At 42.5% G+C, this 17,494-nt stretch overlaps 1 protein-coding gene across 1 annotated transcript in view; it reads left to right on the forward strand.

The window, feature by feature from the left end:
* The first annotated feature begins 13 nt into the window (after positions 1-13).
* TEC (tec protein tyrosine kinase) overlaps positions 14-17,494 on the forward strand; it is a 125,003-nt gene continuing 107,522 nt past the window's right edge. Inside the window, exon 1 of the mRNA XM_045474142.1 lies at positions 14-102. The gene's annotated coding sequence lies outside the window, so the exon portion shown is untranslated. The remainder of the gene's footprint in view (positions 103-17,494) is intronic.

Below are 17,494 nucleotides of genomic sequence, written 5' to 3' on the forward strand. Positions count from 1 at the left end.
CGGGGCGGGGGTGGGGCCTGCGGGCTCCGGGCTCCGAACTCCGCGGCGCCAGCGGGACTTCACACTGTCGGCGGCTCCGCGCACCCCGCGGGCTCCAGCCAGGTAAGGACGCCGCGCGCGCGTGTTGGCCGGGCCGGCCGCGGGACTGCGGGGATCCGGGCAGGAAAGGGTCGGGACCGGCGCGAGGCGAGAGGTGGCTTCCACGAGCCCAAAGACTGGCCTTCCTGGGATGAGGAAGATTTTATCCCTAACGCGGCGTGGTGAGCGCGGGCCCGCCACGCCAGGTGAGGGACCCGGTCCCCTTGGGTCCGGGAAGAAGGGACAGGTGCGCGCTCCCGCGGAGTCGCACCTTCCCGGCGGCCCGCGCCTCCCGGCCTCTCGAGTTCAGGCGCTGGCCTCTCCGGAGGAGCCCCCGCCCCCTTTCTTTTCGGGTCCCAGGGCTCAGGCCGCCCCGCGGCAAGTTCAGCGTTGGGTTCGCTTCCCAGCTGCGCAGCCAGGTTGGTTCGTCCTCTCTGGGTGGCAGCACAGCCTCCATTGAAAGTTGGCACCATCGACAGAGACATTCCACAGTTGTACGTGTCCGAGTGCCTCACCCCACCAAATTCACTTTTATTTATTTATTTATTTTTTTAAATTTGGGAAATTGTTTGAATCTTGAAAACAGGGGTTCGGTGACTACAAGTATTGGAAAAACTAGGATCTTAACCTGGGAGTGTGCGCTTTTCTTGGATCCTAAATTTCCTTTTGATCTGAAATTTTTTTTCAAGGAAGAATAATAATGTGTTTCTGTGTACCAGGTTCAGAAACACTCTCATCTGTTGCCATTCTTTGGAAACTGGAATATTTGATTAGAAGAGTTGACCTCAGTGTCAACTGGGAACAGGATGGGCTGGTGGCTAAGTGAGTTTGAAGGTTATCCGAAATAGTTGAGCGTTTTGAGCATATACCCTGTATTTTTCCAGTGAGTGCCCATTTTCCTTTTAGGAAATTCTGAGAATTTAATCTCTTTGAGATGAGTCTCCCCTAAAGAGCTGAGGAGGAAAAAACAACCTCAACAAACCAGTGGGTTTCCCAATTAAGTTTAGGATGTAACAGGTTGGTTTGTAACCCTGGTAGTTCCTTAGTCGGCAAGAATCACATGGGGGATGGAATATCATGATTTATAGGGAGAAAAGAAAGTATGTTGTAATTTTCTCATCATGTACGGGAAAGTATTTTTTAGTTCAGTTACATTTTCAGGGTTTAGGAAAGACCTATACTTTCCCCATGCCTCAATCTGATCGATATATCACTATTCTTGGCAACTCATGATGCTTACTGCAGTGTATTTATGTTAGTGAGTTTGATTCTTCCCATAAGGGTGTGTATGTTTGCTTTTTGGAACTGTCTAGGGCAAGTGTTGGAAACACATGCAAATCAGTGCTGTGCTCTAGTTGGCAAAACCTTTGCTCCACATAGGTCTTTGAACTAAAATTTTCACAACTCCCCAAATAGAAACGAATATAGAGTACTCATGTATGCTCTAGCACGTTTAACCTGTTTACTTATTCTGTACTAAGCCAGTCATCATGTTATTTCAGGGGATGGTTACTCAAGGGCAGGAGCTATGTTTTATCAAATCATGGTCAAGCTCAGAGAATGGTAACCTTTGCTCTGTAAAGTTGACCCTTGACAGGGTGGTTGGAAGGGTTATGCTTGGGGAAGAATTGTTGGTCTCCCTGCCTTGCTCTGCATATCCAGAGTGCTAGGAACTGAACCTTGGGTCTCTAAGCACACCTCTGCTTACAGGTTCCTCCAGGTTGGCTGGGTTGGTGCCTCCTCTCCCTGCCTGGCTCTTCCGGTTTTATGCTTCCACCCCACTCCACCCCTCCCTGGATTCCTACCCTTAGGGAGAATTGCCTTATTGTTCAGGGCAGAGAGACTAGGTCCACATAGTTTGCACAGGGGTGTTGACCCTCAGCCTAGCGCAGGGTCCCCCGAGGATGTTTAGTAAATATCTGTTGAGGACAAGGTCACTTATTTTAGAGTCCTTATGCTCTCTTGTTATTTAGTCTACAGAGGTGAAAAGGAGTGAGACTGAACGCAGATCAATCATTTTAGGGGCCAGTTGCCTTGGCCAGATTACTGTAGTAAAGGGCACATTGGAGTCTGTTAGTGAAATTAGCTCATGGTTGTTGGCAATTGTAAGATTATCCTGTACTCTGTGATTATGCCATGAGAATAGCTTTGTTGAAAAGAATCCCAGAAGAGGGGGGCTTATTAGTTACCTCCACCTGGACTTGCCTTTTTGTCTCTGCCCTAGATCAACCACTCCTTCCTTGGTTCGATTATAACTATTACCTTTCCCACCGCATTTGGTTGCTCAGAGCTCAGATGACCACAGCTATTGTGGCCTAGATGTAGAAAATTACATTTTCTATTGTTTGGGAAAAACAAGGATGGCATTTTGCCAAATTCCATGTATATATATGGAATATATATGGAATATATACATATGTGTATGTATATATGTATATATACATATACATACATATACATATATACATACACATATACACATATACATATACATACATATGTACACACACATATACGTATATATATGTATACATGTATGTATACATGTGTACATATGTATGTATATGTATATATATGTATATACATTTAAGCTTTTTAAAAATGTTTATTAGTTTTGAGAGAGAGAGACAGAGAGATCGAGCAAGCATGAGTGGGGGAGGGGCAGAGAGAATCCCAAGCAGGTGCTATGCTGTCAGTGCAGAGCCTGATGCAGACTCAAACCACGAAGTGAGATCATGAGCTGAGCTGAAATCAAGAGTTGGATGCTTAACCGGACTGAGCCACCCAGGCACCCCAGTTTTAAACTTTTAATCTAAATTAGATTTCTCTCTTTCTAGAAACAACCACATGTAATTCTTTGAGCTGGTTATTTTGGTATTTGTTGCTTATAGTTGCTACTTCTTGAGTTTTGCAGTTTGAGGCTTTATCTGTTGACTTCCCACTATGGAAGAGGATGACGTGGCTCCCTTTTTTCCTCTTACCCCCCACCCCCACCCAACCACAGCTTCCTTAATTTTCCATCCTTGCAGTGGTTAAACAGTAATTTTGGTTAGATCAATATACATAGCTAAGCAGAGCACAGCTTTTTGTTTTCTTTGGAGTTCATCATTGCTTTGTTTGTTCATTTACTTAGTTTCTTACATCTTCATCGTTAATTCTCTGGCCAAGAAATCTCTTGGCCAGATTTCTGAAATTTGCCTCAGATGCATCAGGTATTCTGCCAATTTCATTTTCCTGAAGTTGTCCCTGAGTCTCCTGGCTTGCCCTAATACGGACCAGTTCACCTCTACACATGGGACACAGTTGTCACCCTGAGGACTTCCTTTCGTCATCATCCTGGGGATCCCCATCATTTCTCTCCTCTTAACCTGTAGTGCATGTCCTCTCTGTCTCGGTAGAGTCCTTTGTTTTGATAGAGCACATTCTCAAGGAGCTTCTTGGAAAAGATGGATGGATATGTATTTTTTCCTTGATGGTGAATGCCTCTAAATAGCTGTTTTCTACTGACAATTGATAGTTTAGAATTTTAGGATGGAAAATTTGAAAGCATTGTTTCATTGCCTTCTAGGTTGTGGTGTTGCTATTGAGAAATTCGGAACTGTTCTGATTCCTTAATTTTTGCTGTAATTTGCTGTACAGTTTACAAACCTACTGAGTCCTTCATGGAAGTTCATAGAATTTTCTCTTGGCCTCCATAATCCTGAAATTTCATGATGCTCCTCCTTAGCGTGGGTCTGCTTTCATCCATTGTGCTGGGCTCTTTGAATCCTGAAACTTATACCCTTCAATTTGGGAAGTTTTCTTGAATTAACTCATTGATAATTTCCTCCTCTCCATTTTCTGTGATGTGTCTTTCAAAAACTCTTATTGTTTATGTATTAGATATTTTGGACTAGGCCTCTAATTTTCTTTCCTAATATGTGTCTTTTAATTTCTTGGTTCTGCTTTTGGGGTGATTTTTTTTTTTTTCAATTTTATCATCTCATCCTTCCACTGAGTTTTTAATAAGTATAATCATATTTTTAATATTTTAAATTTTTTTTTTCCAACGTTTATTTATTTTTGGGACAGAGAGAGACTGAGCATGAACGGGGGAGGGGCAGAGAGAGAGGGAGACACAGAATCGGAAACAGGCTCCAGGCTCCGAGCCATCAGCCCAGAGCCTGACGCGGGGCTCGAACTCACGGACCGTGAGATCGTGACCTGGCTGAAGTCGGACGCTTAACCGACTGCGCCACCCTGGCGCCCCCATATTTTTAATATTTTAAATTAAAAGCTCTTTGTTTTCTGAGGGTGTGTGTGTGTGTGGTACATTGAAAGGAAGGAAAAATTCTTCTCTACCCTCAAGATCTTCTAGTTGGACTAAGAATTAAATTTAAATCAGACAGATTAACAAGAGAAAAAAAAACAGTTTTATTCCGTATGCACAGAGGTCCAATTATGAAATTGAGACCTGAAGAAATGATGAGGCAGGCAGGCAAGCAGGCAGGTTTTTTATATTTTTTAGACATAGAGACAATAAATCTTTGAGGAATTGACAGGACAAAGAAAATTTGGGAACTCCAATTAGTAAAGAATTCTAAACAGAATTTGGGCTGTGGTAGTAAATGAGTAAAAAGTAACCAGAGTTGTTTATAGAACCTTCTGGGCTCTAAATTTCCCATCTCTGGAATTAAGGTAGTCTTTTTACCTCCTGATGCAGGGAGAGTACCTTTCACTTGGGAGATTTATTTCCCACTTTCAAGGGACAGAGGAGGGTCTGGTGTTCTTGCTGCATAGGCTGTCTCCTAAGTAACTTTTATTTAAAATAATCAACATGCCAAAGTGGCATATTTGGAGGTGGCCTGCCTTTGGCCCCTTCCATATCTATTTCTTGCTTTTATTTTATGGTTTCAGTGTCTTATCTGTCTTATCTCTCTGCGGAATTTAATTTTTTTGAAAGTTTTTTCCTTCCTTCACAGACTCAGTTTCCCCATGTTGCCTTTGTCTGTTGATTTAAGTCTCTGTCTTTCCTGTTAGAGACTTTCCTCATGTTCCTCATACCCTGAGTGTTGTCTGCTCACATTTGAGTGGGGGATTAGGAGCTGAAGTTGTGTGTGGGCTTGTTGACTGGGAATTTCACTGTCAGGTGATCTGGCTGGGGTTTTATTTGGCGAAACTGATGTCATTACCTCTTGGGCCACTGAGAGTCCTCAGAAAAGGCTCTTCTACTCTTTTCCTGGACAGTGATGGAGAGCTTGGCTGCCAGTGATCTGGGAACTAGGTGGAGAAGAAGGCTGGAAGTCTCAGCATCCACATGTTCATATAACCCCTCCTTGGTGTTTCCAGAACATCTGAGCCATGCCTGATGCACCCCATTCCAGAGACCCTCTCTTTTACCGTCTCTGGGAGAGGAGGTGGGGAAGACACTCCAGGTGTTTTTGCAAGGGTAGGCAGGCGGAGATCACCTAACTGCTCAGAAAGGCTGAAGGGATATGGGACATCCAACTGCTTTTTAAAGTTCAGTTGTCTTTATTTTAGCCCACCTCTCTCCCCGCAGAGGGTCTAACTGCCTTGCATCATGTAGCATTTTGAAGATTCTGTCGTACATTCGGGTTGTTTCTTGACTTCCCTTCACCCCACCAAAATGTTTTATTATTTTCTCTTCTGTTCCCTCCATCTTTGTGGGTTTATGCATTAAAGAAAAAAAAATCTTTTTTTTTTTTTTTTGGTCATTTTATTGAGTTTTCAGGAGGGAGAGAAGGTGGAAGGTCTTGTTCAATCTGCCATTGGTGCCTTCACCAACCTCCACTGAGAGACCAGTGTGGTTCAGCCATGACGTTATGCTGCTGTTTTCCTGCCTTTACCAACAGTAAACGTTCCTTGACCAGTCCAGTTATATTCTTTCACTGAACCTCGTTTAGACCTCAGATTTCTTCTTCTGCCACTCTAAGCATCCACCACCAACTAATCACAGTTGTCACGGGAGGCAAAATCTCCCTCTAGACCTAGCTTGGGTGATATATAGTGTACTGGTCATAAAGCCCTTGTTTCCATTTCTCCAATTCACTTTGTTGAGAACTCATTCTATCCCCTTGGCCTCTGATTACCTTTCAGTGAAACTCCTCTTCAGATGTTTTAATCTGAAAGGCAGGCCTGGTGTCATTAGTGGCCATGTGGCCTCGATGGAAGTTATCATCATTTCCTTCTGGAGGCCAGTTTATCACACAGTTGCCTTACTAGCAGAAGCATCCTCACTTCCTCTTTCAAAGCTCATGTCTTTCTTGGAATGTGCCCCCAGTTCCTGTTTCTGGCAGGGCTGATCAGAGATGACTGATCTGTCCAGTGCCTCATGGATGGTCACAACTTCCCTAACCCCCTTTTACCAACTGAGTCATTCCTTAGGCTTTAATTCAGTGTGCAGCCTTCTGTCCCAGTAGCTTGACAGCATCAGCATGACTTTATGCTTAACACAGAGGAACGATGACGAGTCAACTTCCACTAAAGGAGGAAGAGCATCGTTCCCAGATCATCTTATCTGTGCAGAAAAAGCAAAGCTCTGTACTCCCAAGATGGCGTCTCTGCACTGGGAATACAGAAAACACCAGTGCTTGCAATTGCTAATTGGAGTGGGTACAGGAGTGATTTGCTCTCTGGGGGATGACAGTAAAGGATAAGATGGTTAGAAAACACCATTCACCTGGAGCCCACCAGGTACCATTGTGAATGAAAACTTGGCCAGTGGGAATAGCTACAGTGCTCATTCTTCCATCTGTGCTTCCACAGCCATCCTTCCCTTTTCTTTTTTTTTTTAATTTTTTTTTTTCAACGTTTATTTATTTTTGGGACAGAGAGAGACAGAGCATGAACGGGGGAGGGGCAGAGAGAGAGGGAGACACAGAATCGGAAACAGGCTCCAGGCTCTGAGCCATCAGCCCAGAGCCCGACGCGGGGCTCGAACTCACGGACCGTGAGATCGTGACCTGGCTGAAGTCGGACGCTTAACCGACTGCGCCACCCAGGCGCCCCATCCTTCCCTTTTCTAAGTAGAACCTTGGAAGCCATTGTAACCTCTCTTCCCGCGCAGTAGAGTTTTTCTCTAATGTGTTAAGTGCTTCTCTGAACTTCTTTTCGTCTTCTTAGCTAGTTTGTAAACTCTCCTAGGGAAGAGTACAATGCCTAACAAATACTTGATGAATGTACCAAATGAATTTTTTTCCAGATAATTGTGGACACGTGGCAGTTAGGGGAGAAAAAAAGATGTTTGGTCATAATTATTCAAGTTGGACCCAATAGCCTAAATTCATTAACTTAAAAAACATTTTTTTTAATATTTATTTATTTTTGAGAGACAGAGCATGAGTAGGGGAGGGGCAGAGAGGGAGACACAGAATCCAAAGCAGAATCCAAGCTCTTAGCTGTCAGCATAGAGCCCAGTGTGGGGCTGGAACCCATGAACTGTGAGATCATGACCTGGGCTGAAGTCAGACACTTAACCGACTGAGCCACTCAGACGCCCCATTAAATTCTTGATTAGACTCTCACTTCACTCTGTCTGTCTAGACTGAAACATAGAGCATTCCATTTAAGTTTCCCCAAGTGTATTGTTTTTTGTATTATTTAGAAATATTTCTCATTGGAAACATTTTTTAAAAATTTAAATGTTTATTTAATTTTGAGAGACACGTAACTACATGGCATTTGTTTTTGAAAGTTAAAGCTTTTTTTTTTTTTTTAAGTTTATTTATTTGTTTTGAGGGGGAGAGCAAGGGAGGGACAGAGAGAGAGAAAGAGAGAGAGAGAATCCCAAGAAGGCTCCACACTTGTCAGTACAGAACCTGACATGGAGCTCGAACTCACAAACCATGAGACTATGATCTGAGCCAAAATCAAGAGTCAGATGCTTAACTAACCGAACCACCCAGGTGCCCCTTGAAGGTTAAAAGCTTTTGAAATGATTAGCTATAGATTATCAAAGTGACAGACTTTAAATTGTCTTCTACTGTATGAGATACTTCTAATGAACTGTCAAATATCCTACTCCCTTTATCTTTAATTTTTGTGAAACCCTAGCCTGATTGCATAGGAAAAGATTTTATCTTCTTCTCTTTATCCTGAATAGAGTTCCAACAATGTCTTCCTGTTACTATTTCCTTGGAAACTCTATGTCCTCATGTATCCCCCAATATTATGTTTCAACCACAACATGTGGAATCTTCACATGACTGCCCCCAAAATGAAATTGTGGCTTTTCTTTTCCCTACAAAGGAGTGATTTAAACGTTTATTTTTCTGCAGATATAATTTAAGTGTGCAGTAAAGTTAGTTTTGACCATTGGGGTTATTTTGGGTCTAAAGAAGGCAGTTGGCTTTCTTTTTATTTTCCTGCCTTGACTGAATAAAACGCCTGATCCTTTAACCATGCAGATAAACAGAAATACAATTTAACTGAGTTATGAATGTTGTTAGGCATATAAATTTAAGTATGAATGCTTTTTAATTTTTTTAAAGATTGTCAACTTATTTGTCACATATTTAGATCAGTTATAGGAGTCTTGCATTAAAGAATTCTTATTCATAGGGTCTGGGGTTGTAGCTGAAAGAGCTTTTTGAGCTCAGCTGGTAATGTGTCCTCCTGCCTCACGTAGACTAAGGATAAATCTCTGGATGCCACAGGGATTCTTCAACTCCCAGTATGCTCTTTGGATTCTCCCTGCCATCATTAAACATTTTTTTTTTAAATAGAGTTTCATATATTCATTGTTAAAAAACATAAACAATGCTGAAGCTTATAAAGAAATTAAGAATGACCCCAAACCATTCCAGACAGAATCTTGGTGAACACCCCTTTGTCATCTCTATCATCATTTGACTTTTTAAAGATCTTCAGCAACTTTCTAGGAAATAATTAACTTAAGGAGCATTGTGTGCAACTGTTTATGTAACTCTAAATTCTGTAATTTTTATATATGTGTGTGTATGTATATACATATATACATACACGTACATACATGTATATACACACACATGTATATACATACAGACACATACATACAATTATTTATGAGGTTATAATTAGTTCAGGCATAAAGTTCTTTGGGTAACATTATTTCATATAGGTATTTTTGTAGGAATAATTATCATTTTTAATAAGTAGGTGATAGTCTGTCCTATGAATATACAATGGTATTTTGAAGCACTTCCCAATTGTACAATTGGGGTTGTTTTCTTTTTTTTCTAAGTAGTGTTGCTATACTATCCCCTTTTGGGGATTATTTTCTTGGCGAGTATTTCTTGAAATTTCACTCTGGGATTGAGGATTTCTAGCTTCTGTTAATCATTGTCAGAAGGACACAAAATAATAATGTGAAAAAGTTCACTAGCTGTATCAAGTTATCTAATGTTTCCATTATCCTGTATTTTGAAGTTTTAGATCAACAGCATCTACTTTGTGTGAAGACACAAGGTTTAGCTGGAGTTATTGAGGCCATGTTATGTACTAGGTTGTAGGTCAGATAACAAAGCCAGAGTAACCCAACGGGTCCATTTGCAGAGGCTGTGTTCTGGGTGGTAATGTCTATGGCCTCCTTTGATCTTGTTGGATGTGGTAGGAACAGTGTCTAGGGATCAGTAACAAAAGGTGGAGAGGTTGTTATGGTATCTGTGAAACAACATTTGTCCTCAGTACCTGGTCTAGGGTTCATGAACCTTTCTGTAAGCAGGGGAAGGCATTACACACCTATAAGGAGCTCCAACCCTCCCACCCATTTCCCCATTCTTGGACTGCAAGAGGAAGTAGGAGGGGCAGGGCAATGAGCAACATTAGGGAATTTTGCATTAATATCTTTTCTGGGTAAAGAACTCGGGGTAGAGGACAATCCTATTCAGATTTTTCCCTTGACATCTTCCTGTCTAATGTCTAAAGCCTGGGCTAGAATTGTAAGTCAGCTATTAACTGGCGTTATGTTCCCAGGCCTCAGGTTTTCCACCTATTAAGCAAAGCATAATGACACATAATTAACAGTCTACTTCAGAAAGATTCATGGCCCAATGCTTATAAAGGACTTTGAGCTTTTCAGAGTGTTTTATACACATTCATGTATGATGACATGGCTTGCTCTGTGTAGCAAAGGGCATCTATATTATGCCTGTTTTAAAGATGAGAAAAGTGAGCCTCGTAGAGAATAATAGCTTGCTGAGAATCGGAGGGTAAATTTAATGTACCTTCTACAGAATTTTTCTTGGATTTTGTGGAACTAGTGGAGTCTAAAATAAATTCTACATGAGCATGTATGTGTTGGAAAGTGGGTATTACAATTTTTAAGCAAATACAACCTTTGTGGGGGTAGGCATAGGCTACTCCTTTGTAAGGGGGAATTGTGTTTGACATTCAGTGGAGTTCTTGAAGAGCATGAAATAATTATGGAAGCTAGGGATAAACTGTGATTTTCAAAGTAATGTGGAAAAGTCTCCACACACAGTCTGTTAAATAAATTGACTCAGGGGGAGTTTGGGAGAAATGCTTTGTCCCCAAAACAGGTGGGGTCGGTAAAGACAGAATAAAGGCTTGGCGTAGATGAACATTTCCTAGAACGCAAATGTGAGTAAACTAGTCTATTATTTTTTTTAAAAAATAAATGATGTAGAAGAGGGAGTACACAGTGTAAACTCCAAATTTACAGTCAACATGAACATATTGGGACATTACAAGGCCGAACTGCTGGTCTCGGGTCTATGCAGTGGTGATGAGTGTGATGAGTGCATTTAGGTAAAATGAGTCCATGTGTATATGCAGATGGACATTCCAGTTTTTTTACTCAAGAAAGATTCAGAACTCAGGACCCCTGAGATCAGGAGTTGCATGCTGTTCCGACAGAGCCAGCCAGGTGCCCCTGTAAACTCTTAACTGAAGAGATTCACTAAGTGTACAACTTGGAACAGAAAAGCTAACTAAATCTTAGGTGTTGTTACAGATAATTCAGAAATGTCATTTTACCCATTTTCATGTTTCAGCATCTAAGATAGTTTCATCAGCATACCTTAAAGACATAAGACCTAGAGAAAAGCAAATGTATCTATCGGTGGCACGGACTATTGAGTAAAATATCCCCATTGATTTCTTCGGTCGAGAAAGATAAAAGCTGAGGAGATGTATGGACAAGGGTATGCCCTCTTATAGCTCGGTGATACAGGGAGGCCATTCATTTGCACCTTCTTTATTCCCAAATAATACCCCACCTGCCCCCAATAGTTAATGTTTTTGATCACAGATGATGTGCCAGGCTCCATGTGGAGCTCTTTACATGTCTTAGCTCATTTAACCCAGCCTACAACCCGATGAGTGGGCAAGGTCATTCCCAACATTCTTCAGATGAAGAGCCTGGAGCTCAGAGGTTCAGGGAGATGTGGTTTTAGCGGTGGAACCAGACATGAGAACAATGCAGTCTGACTCCAGAGGGTACTTTTATAGCTCTACTGAGTATACGCGCTGAGCTACGCTCCTCTCCTCTTGTTACTTTCTGTCCTGGTAAAGAGAAATGGACAACCTAGAAGAAACCATGAAGGCCTGCTTCAGACGAAATGAAAGCAACCAGTTCTTCTGGGTATCACTCCAAGCCCCTGAATCCTGAATATCCTAAGATGTCTTTGTAGCAGCGCCGTTGGATGGAAATATTCTGTGAGCCAGATAATTTGAAAGTTCCTGTTGGCTACATTAAACAAGCGAAACACACTAGGTGAAATTTATTTTAATAGTATATTTTATGTGGCCCAATCTATAAGAAACATTATAATTTCACCATGTAATCACATAATGATTGTTAATTTTTAATAAGGTACCAGAAATAACTCAGGAGCTTGATTAAGAGCAATAACGTGCAGGACGCTGCAATGCAATACAGTATCTTTTTTTTTTTTTAATTTTTAAAAAAAATATTTATTTATTTTTGAGAGAGACGGAGACAGAATGCAAGTGGGTTAGGGGCAGAGAGAGAAGAAGATACAGAATCCAAAGCAGGCTCCGGGCTCCGAGCTGTCAGCACAGAGCCTGACGTGGGGCTCGAACTCCTGAACCTGCGAGATCATGACCTGAGCCGAAGTCGGATGCTTAGCTGACTGAACCACCCAGGTGCCCCTGGGTGGAAGTAAAGTTTTTAAAGGCAGAGACACTTTTTCTTTTCATGCAAAGGCATTTTTGGGGTGGTGATTATAGTTCTGTTCCTTCTTAGCATTCTAACAGCTGGGCCCAGGCGTTGTTCTCTTGTATGCTCAGCGCCTTCCCAGTGCCCACACCCTGTTGCTGAAAGTAATGAAGCGGCTTCAGTCAACCTCTCCAGCCCCCAAATAATGCCACAAAGCTATCGTCACTCTTCACGGTAGTTTACCTTGGAGCTATATGTGCCTCATTCATGATTGTATCTGCCGTGCCTCGCTGCATGCAGCAGGTGCCCAAGACATTTATTGATTTAAACTGTTTACTCAGTGTTCACTTAGGCCCCTGTGTTGTGTCCTGAGTTGCCCTTAATGAACCTTGACCCAGGGCTGCTTTATCCAAGTGCTGACATGGCTCTCTCTTTCACCGAGTCACAGCTCACCATTCATGTGGTCATGTTCTAAGTAATAATAATTGTCATCATTGTTATTATTACTAATAAGCTACCATTTATTGATCACTTTGTGTCAAGCTTTGTGTCTAGCCGTTTATGTGCCTTATTTCATTTACCCTTTCCACACATCTCTAGGAGGTGGGTACTATCATTATCTCCATTTTATAAGGAGGAACTGAGGCACTGAGAAGTTAAGTAATTTGCCTGAGGTCACACAGCTAGTAAGTGTCCAAGCTGAAATTTAAAACCAGTTCTGGGGGCGCCTGGGTGGCTCAGTCGGTTGAGCGCCGACTTCGGCTCAGGTCACAATCTCGCGGTCCGTGAGTTCGAGCCCCGCGTCGGGCCCCTGTGCTGACAGCTCAGAGCCCGGAGCCTGTTTCAGATTCTGTGTCTCCCTCTCTCTGACCCTCCCCTGTTCATGCTCTGTCTCTCTCTGTCTCAAAAATAAATAAACGTTAAAAAAAAAAAATTAAGAAAAAAAATAAAACCAGTTCTGTCTGACTTCAAAGCCCTTCTATGCTGTAAGCATAGGGCTTCTCTTGGTACCTGGGGCCTGACAAGTGGCTACATTATAGTGGACTTACTACTTATTTGCCCAAATTTCCTTCCTTTGGGGAAGGAGGCTCGTGTGGTTTGGGTGGGATGGACACTAACCCCAGGGACGGTCATGTGACTTAGCTTTGGCCAATCTGAGAAGTGTCTCCACCTGACCAAGTGATTGGTTCAGAGCTTAACGCAGTTTGCCCTGACAGGCTCCTTTTCTGCTCCAGTTAGGAAAGGAGGCATTCTTGTCCCCTGGGACTTGTTTTTTTTTTTGTTCTGTTTTGTTTTGTTTTTTCCTCTGCTAGTGTAATGTAACCCGGAACTCCTGATGACCATCTTTTCCTGCTATATGGAGGAAGCTGTTTGAAGTAGGAGAGAATGAACGAGGCCAGCATGCTGAGACATAGCACTGAGCGGTGGTGGGAGCGCAGACAGCCCCATTTAAACCCCAGGATTCAGATGTGCCTGAAGCAGCCCAAGACTGTTTGGTTTTATGAGCCAGTCCATTCCTTTCGTTGTTGTTGTCAGCTTAAATCAAGTTATTTGCAGTTGAAAGAGCCCTGCCTGATATCCAGACTTTCCAGAAAGTGAATATTTTTGTTTTGGATTCCTCATTACCATTCTGTATCTACCCTTTGGATGAGTCCCCTACTTCTTGGGCCTTGGTGCCTACTGTTACCTGCATCTTGCCTGGAAACCTTTGCTCCCTGGAGACTCTGTACATATTCAGCTTGCTTGTTCTCTTTTAGGTCTCTGAGCCCTGCCCTTAGGAAGGGAGATGCCACACCCAACCCCTCCTCACCACTCGCCCCATCTCTTCCCCCATGGCAGAGCCCACACACAGGGATAAGTATTATGCTATGAGTACAGAATTGGAGAAATCTGTTCTTCGTAGACATTACAAAATTACTCATCAACCTACTTTTGAATGCTGATCAAAGATTGTTGAATGCTTAACTCATCTGGCCTCTGACACTATCTGGGATCTCAGCCAGCTTAGGCTTAGGCTTTGCCTGTTATCCCCAGTTTCTTGGCTCCTAGCCTTTCTGATCAGCTCTCTCCTAAATACTCTCAACTCCCCTATGATTCTGAACTTCCATTCTTCTGCTGGCTTCCTTCCCAATCTTTCCGGCGGTCCTCTGAGGGCATTGTTCCATTGTGAATCAACACTCCCACACCCCAGCCTCCTCACATGATGAGAACATTCCCTTCTCTGTAGCTCTCTTGGCTGTAGCCTTCTGGCTTCCCTTTGCTGTTTCCTCCTCTGGAGGTAAAGCCCTCCATGCAAATACCCTGCTGTCCTCTCCTTTTGCCACCAACCTCTTGGTCATTCCCCCTGATAGATTCAGCTGGTTCACCGTCTTCTCTCCAGACTTGCCACGTCTGCATTCGTATACACAACTAACTTGCTACATCTGCGATGAGTTATCCAATTGACTTGGGCTGGTTAAAGGGAGTAGCTAATTGTGGCAGGAGTAGAAAATAAGGGAGGCTTCATGAAAGATATGACCTGTGATCGGGACCTTAAAAAAGTTAATAGCATTTCAACAGGTGCTCTTTTAGGCAGAGAGAACGACTCAAGCCAAGGCGTGGAGATATGAAAAGGTGTATTTACTTTCTTAAGCACTTGGAAATAAATGGTAGGAAGGGAAGGGGGAACCCAGATTGGATCTTACATGATTATATTTACTTGAGATTAGGGAATGGCTTTAAAGAGAGTCCAGTGTAGAGAGTGTAAGAGAAGGAACAGCCTTGATTATAAAAGGAAGAAGAAGTATTTTGAAAAGTTGCAGGAGTGGTATGATACTATGAATTACCAGGCTGAGATGTTGGGCTGGTTGGGGAAAGGGAAGAGGAGTAATTAAAGCAGTTGAAGAAAGTTCATGAGAAGACTAGGGATGTAGAGAGAAGAGATAGTAGAAGAAAAACTGGAAGGATTTGCAGAGCAGACTGGTTATGAGGAGACAGGGAGCAGGGCAGAGAAACCACGCAAGACGTGTGCTGCATGACAGGACAGCGGAGGCCCTGCCTGGTGGTGCGAGATTTGAAGGTGGAGGGAAACAGCTCAGACCAGATATGAATCAAATTAGTTGGCCTTTCATTACACTAATGTGTAGAGAGTAAGAGAACTTGTCTCTTTTATGATGGTGAAAATGACTGAAATTATCTAAGCTTAACATGTTTCGCAACCTGTTTTATAGACTCCTCCAACTCTGGGAGATGTTAAGGTTTAAGGGACATAGAGTGAGGTCTATGATCAAATAAGGCTGGGAAGGCCAGCGTTCTGTATGATTCACAGAGCCTGTTCGTGTAGAAAGGGCTCTGAAGAACGCACATAAGAAACCAGTTTGATATTGTGTAATACAGTCTTTCCCAAATATATTCGTTCGTTCATTCATTCATTCATTCATTCAACAAGCCTGTGGTAAGCACGTCTTAAGATAGTACGTTCTGTTTTGTTTTTGGTTTAAATACATGTATTTTTATGTTTTATTTAACTAAAGTGTAGGCGACACACAGTGTTACATTAGTTTCAGGGGTACAATGCAGTGATTTGACAACTCTACATGTTATGCTCTGCTCACTACAGGTATAGCTATCATCTGTCACCATATGACACTGTTACCATTGACTATGTCCCCTGTGCTGTACCTTTCATCCCCGTGACTGATTCGTTCCATACCTGGAAGCCTGTACCTCCCACTCCCCTTCACCCATTTTGCCCATTTTCCCACCCTGTCCTATCTGACAACCACTAGTTTGTTCTCTGTATTTATGGATCTGTTTCTTTTTTTTTTTTTTAATTTTTTAAAATGTTTTATTTATTTTTGAGAGAGAGACTTGACAGAGAAAGAGAGAGACACAGAATCTGAAGCAGACTCAGATGTGGGGTTTGAACCCACAAACTGTGAGATCATGACCTGAGCCAAAGTCAGATGCTTAACCGACTGAGCCACCCAGTGCCCTATCTTCTCCTGTGTAAAAACATGATCTCAGAAAGGATCTGATCATTCATTTTTTTCTGTAAGTCAGATAGCATTCATCACATATTTAATGAGTACCTACTATGTGAAGGAATTGTCTTAGATGCTGAGAGTCCAGTAGTGAATACACAGACTAGGTTCCTGCTTGTATGGAACTTATAATCAGTGGGGAGAGCACACAATTTTAAAAAATCAAGAAAAGAATGTCATGTGGTGGTGTTTTATTTATTTTTTCACTCAGTCGTTCATTTGAGCACAGTCGACATGGTAAGAATCATTGAAATCATTAAAATAGAGACCTGAGAGTGACTGGTTATCTACTTTAGATTGAGTGGTCAAGGGAAGGCCTTTCTGCAAAAAGTGACATACAGGCTGAAATTGGAGTTATAAGACGTCGTTGACTAGGGAGAGAGTAACAGAGAACAGGTGGAATGATTTTCTAGGTAGAGGGAACATCATGTGCAAAGACCCCACCACACCATGATTTTGCTGTGTTTGAGGAACAGGAACAAAGCTCGTGTGGTTGAATAATAGTGGGTCAGGGGGAAGTGGTACCAGTGCAGTTGGACAAGTAGGTGGTAAGCTAGGTTAAAGAGATGGGTTTTTCGTTTAAGGGTGGGGAAGCCATTGGAGCGTTTTAAGTAGGACTGAGGACATGAACTGATTTACGTCTTTATTTTTTAATTTAATTTTTTATTATTTTTTAAAAGTTCGTGTGGATTGGTAAATGGAGAAAGGATTATAAGAAGATATGGAAGGAAGTAGGAGGATATTGCAGCACCCTTGACAAGGGGTGGTGGTGGCTGTATCGGTTATTGCCACAGTAACGCCATGTAACAAACATCCCATACACTCAGTGGCATACAGGAATACGGTTTTATTTTTGCTCATGAGGTGATTTGGATAGCTGGGTAGTTCTGATGTGGGTCAGGCTCAGCCGATCTGTGATCAGCTGAGTCACCTAGGCAACTCTGCAGTGTGACCTTGGTTCTCTGATGTGTTTGGAAGGGCCAGCTGACTGTCGATGGTCTGGGATGGCCTCAGCAGAGATGGCTGGAACAACTCTGCTCTCCCCTGTGTTCATATTATGTCCCTCTAGTTGGCTCGCCTGGGCTTATTCTCAGGCTGGCCCTGTCATAATCTCATAGTGGTTGCAAAGAAACGGAAGGGAGTAGAAACAAGCAAGCAGATTTTTATGCTTTAGATTGTGCCAAGTTTGTTACTGTCCCACTGGTCAGGGCAACTTCCACGGGTACACCCACAGTTAGTCTGGGAGGACATTGCCAAAGGGCAGGGATACAGAGGG

This window comes from Leopardus geoffroyi, chromosome B1 (assembly GCF_018350155.1).
Source record: "Leopardus geoffroyi isolate Oge1 chromosome B1, O.geoffroyi_Oge1_pat1.0, whole genome shotgun sequence".
Taxonomy (NCBI): domain Eukaryota; kingdom Metazoa; phylum Chordata; class Mammalia; order Carnivora; family Felidae; genus Leopardus; species Leopardus geoffroyi.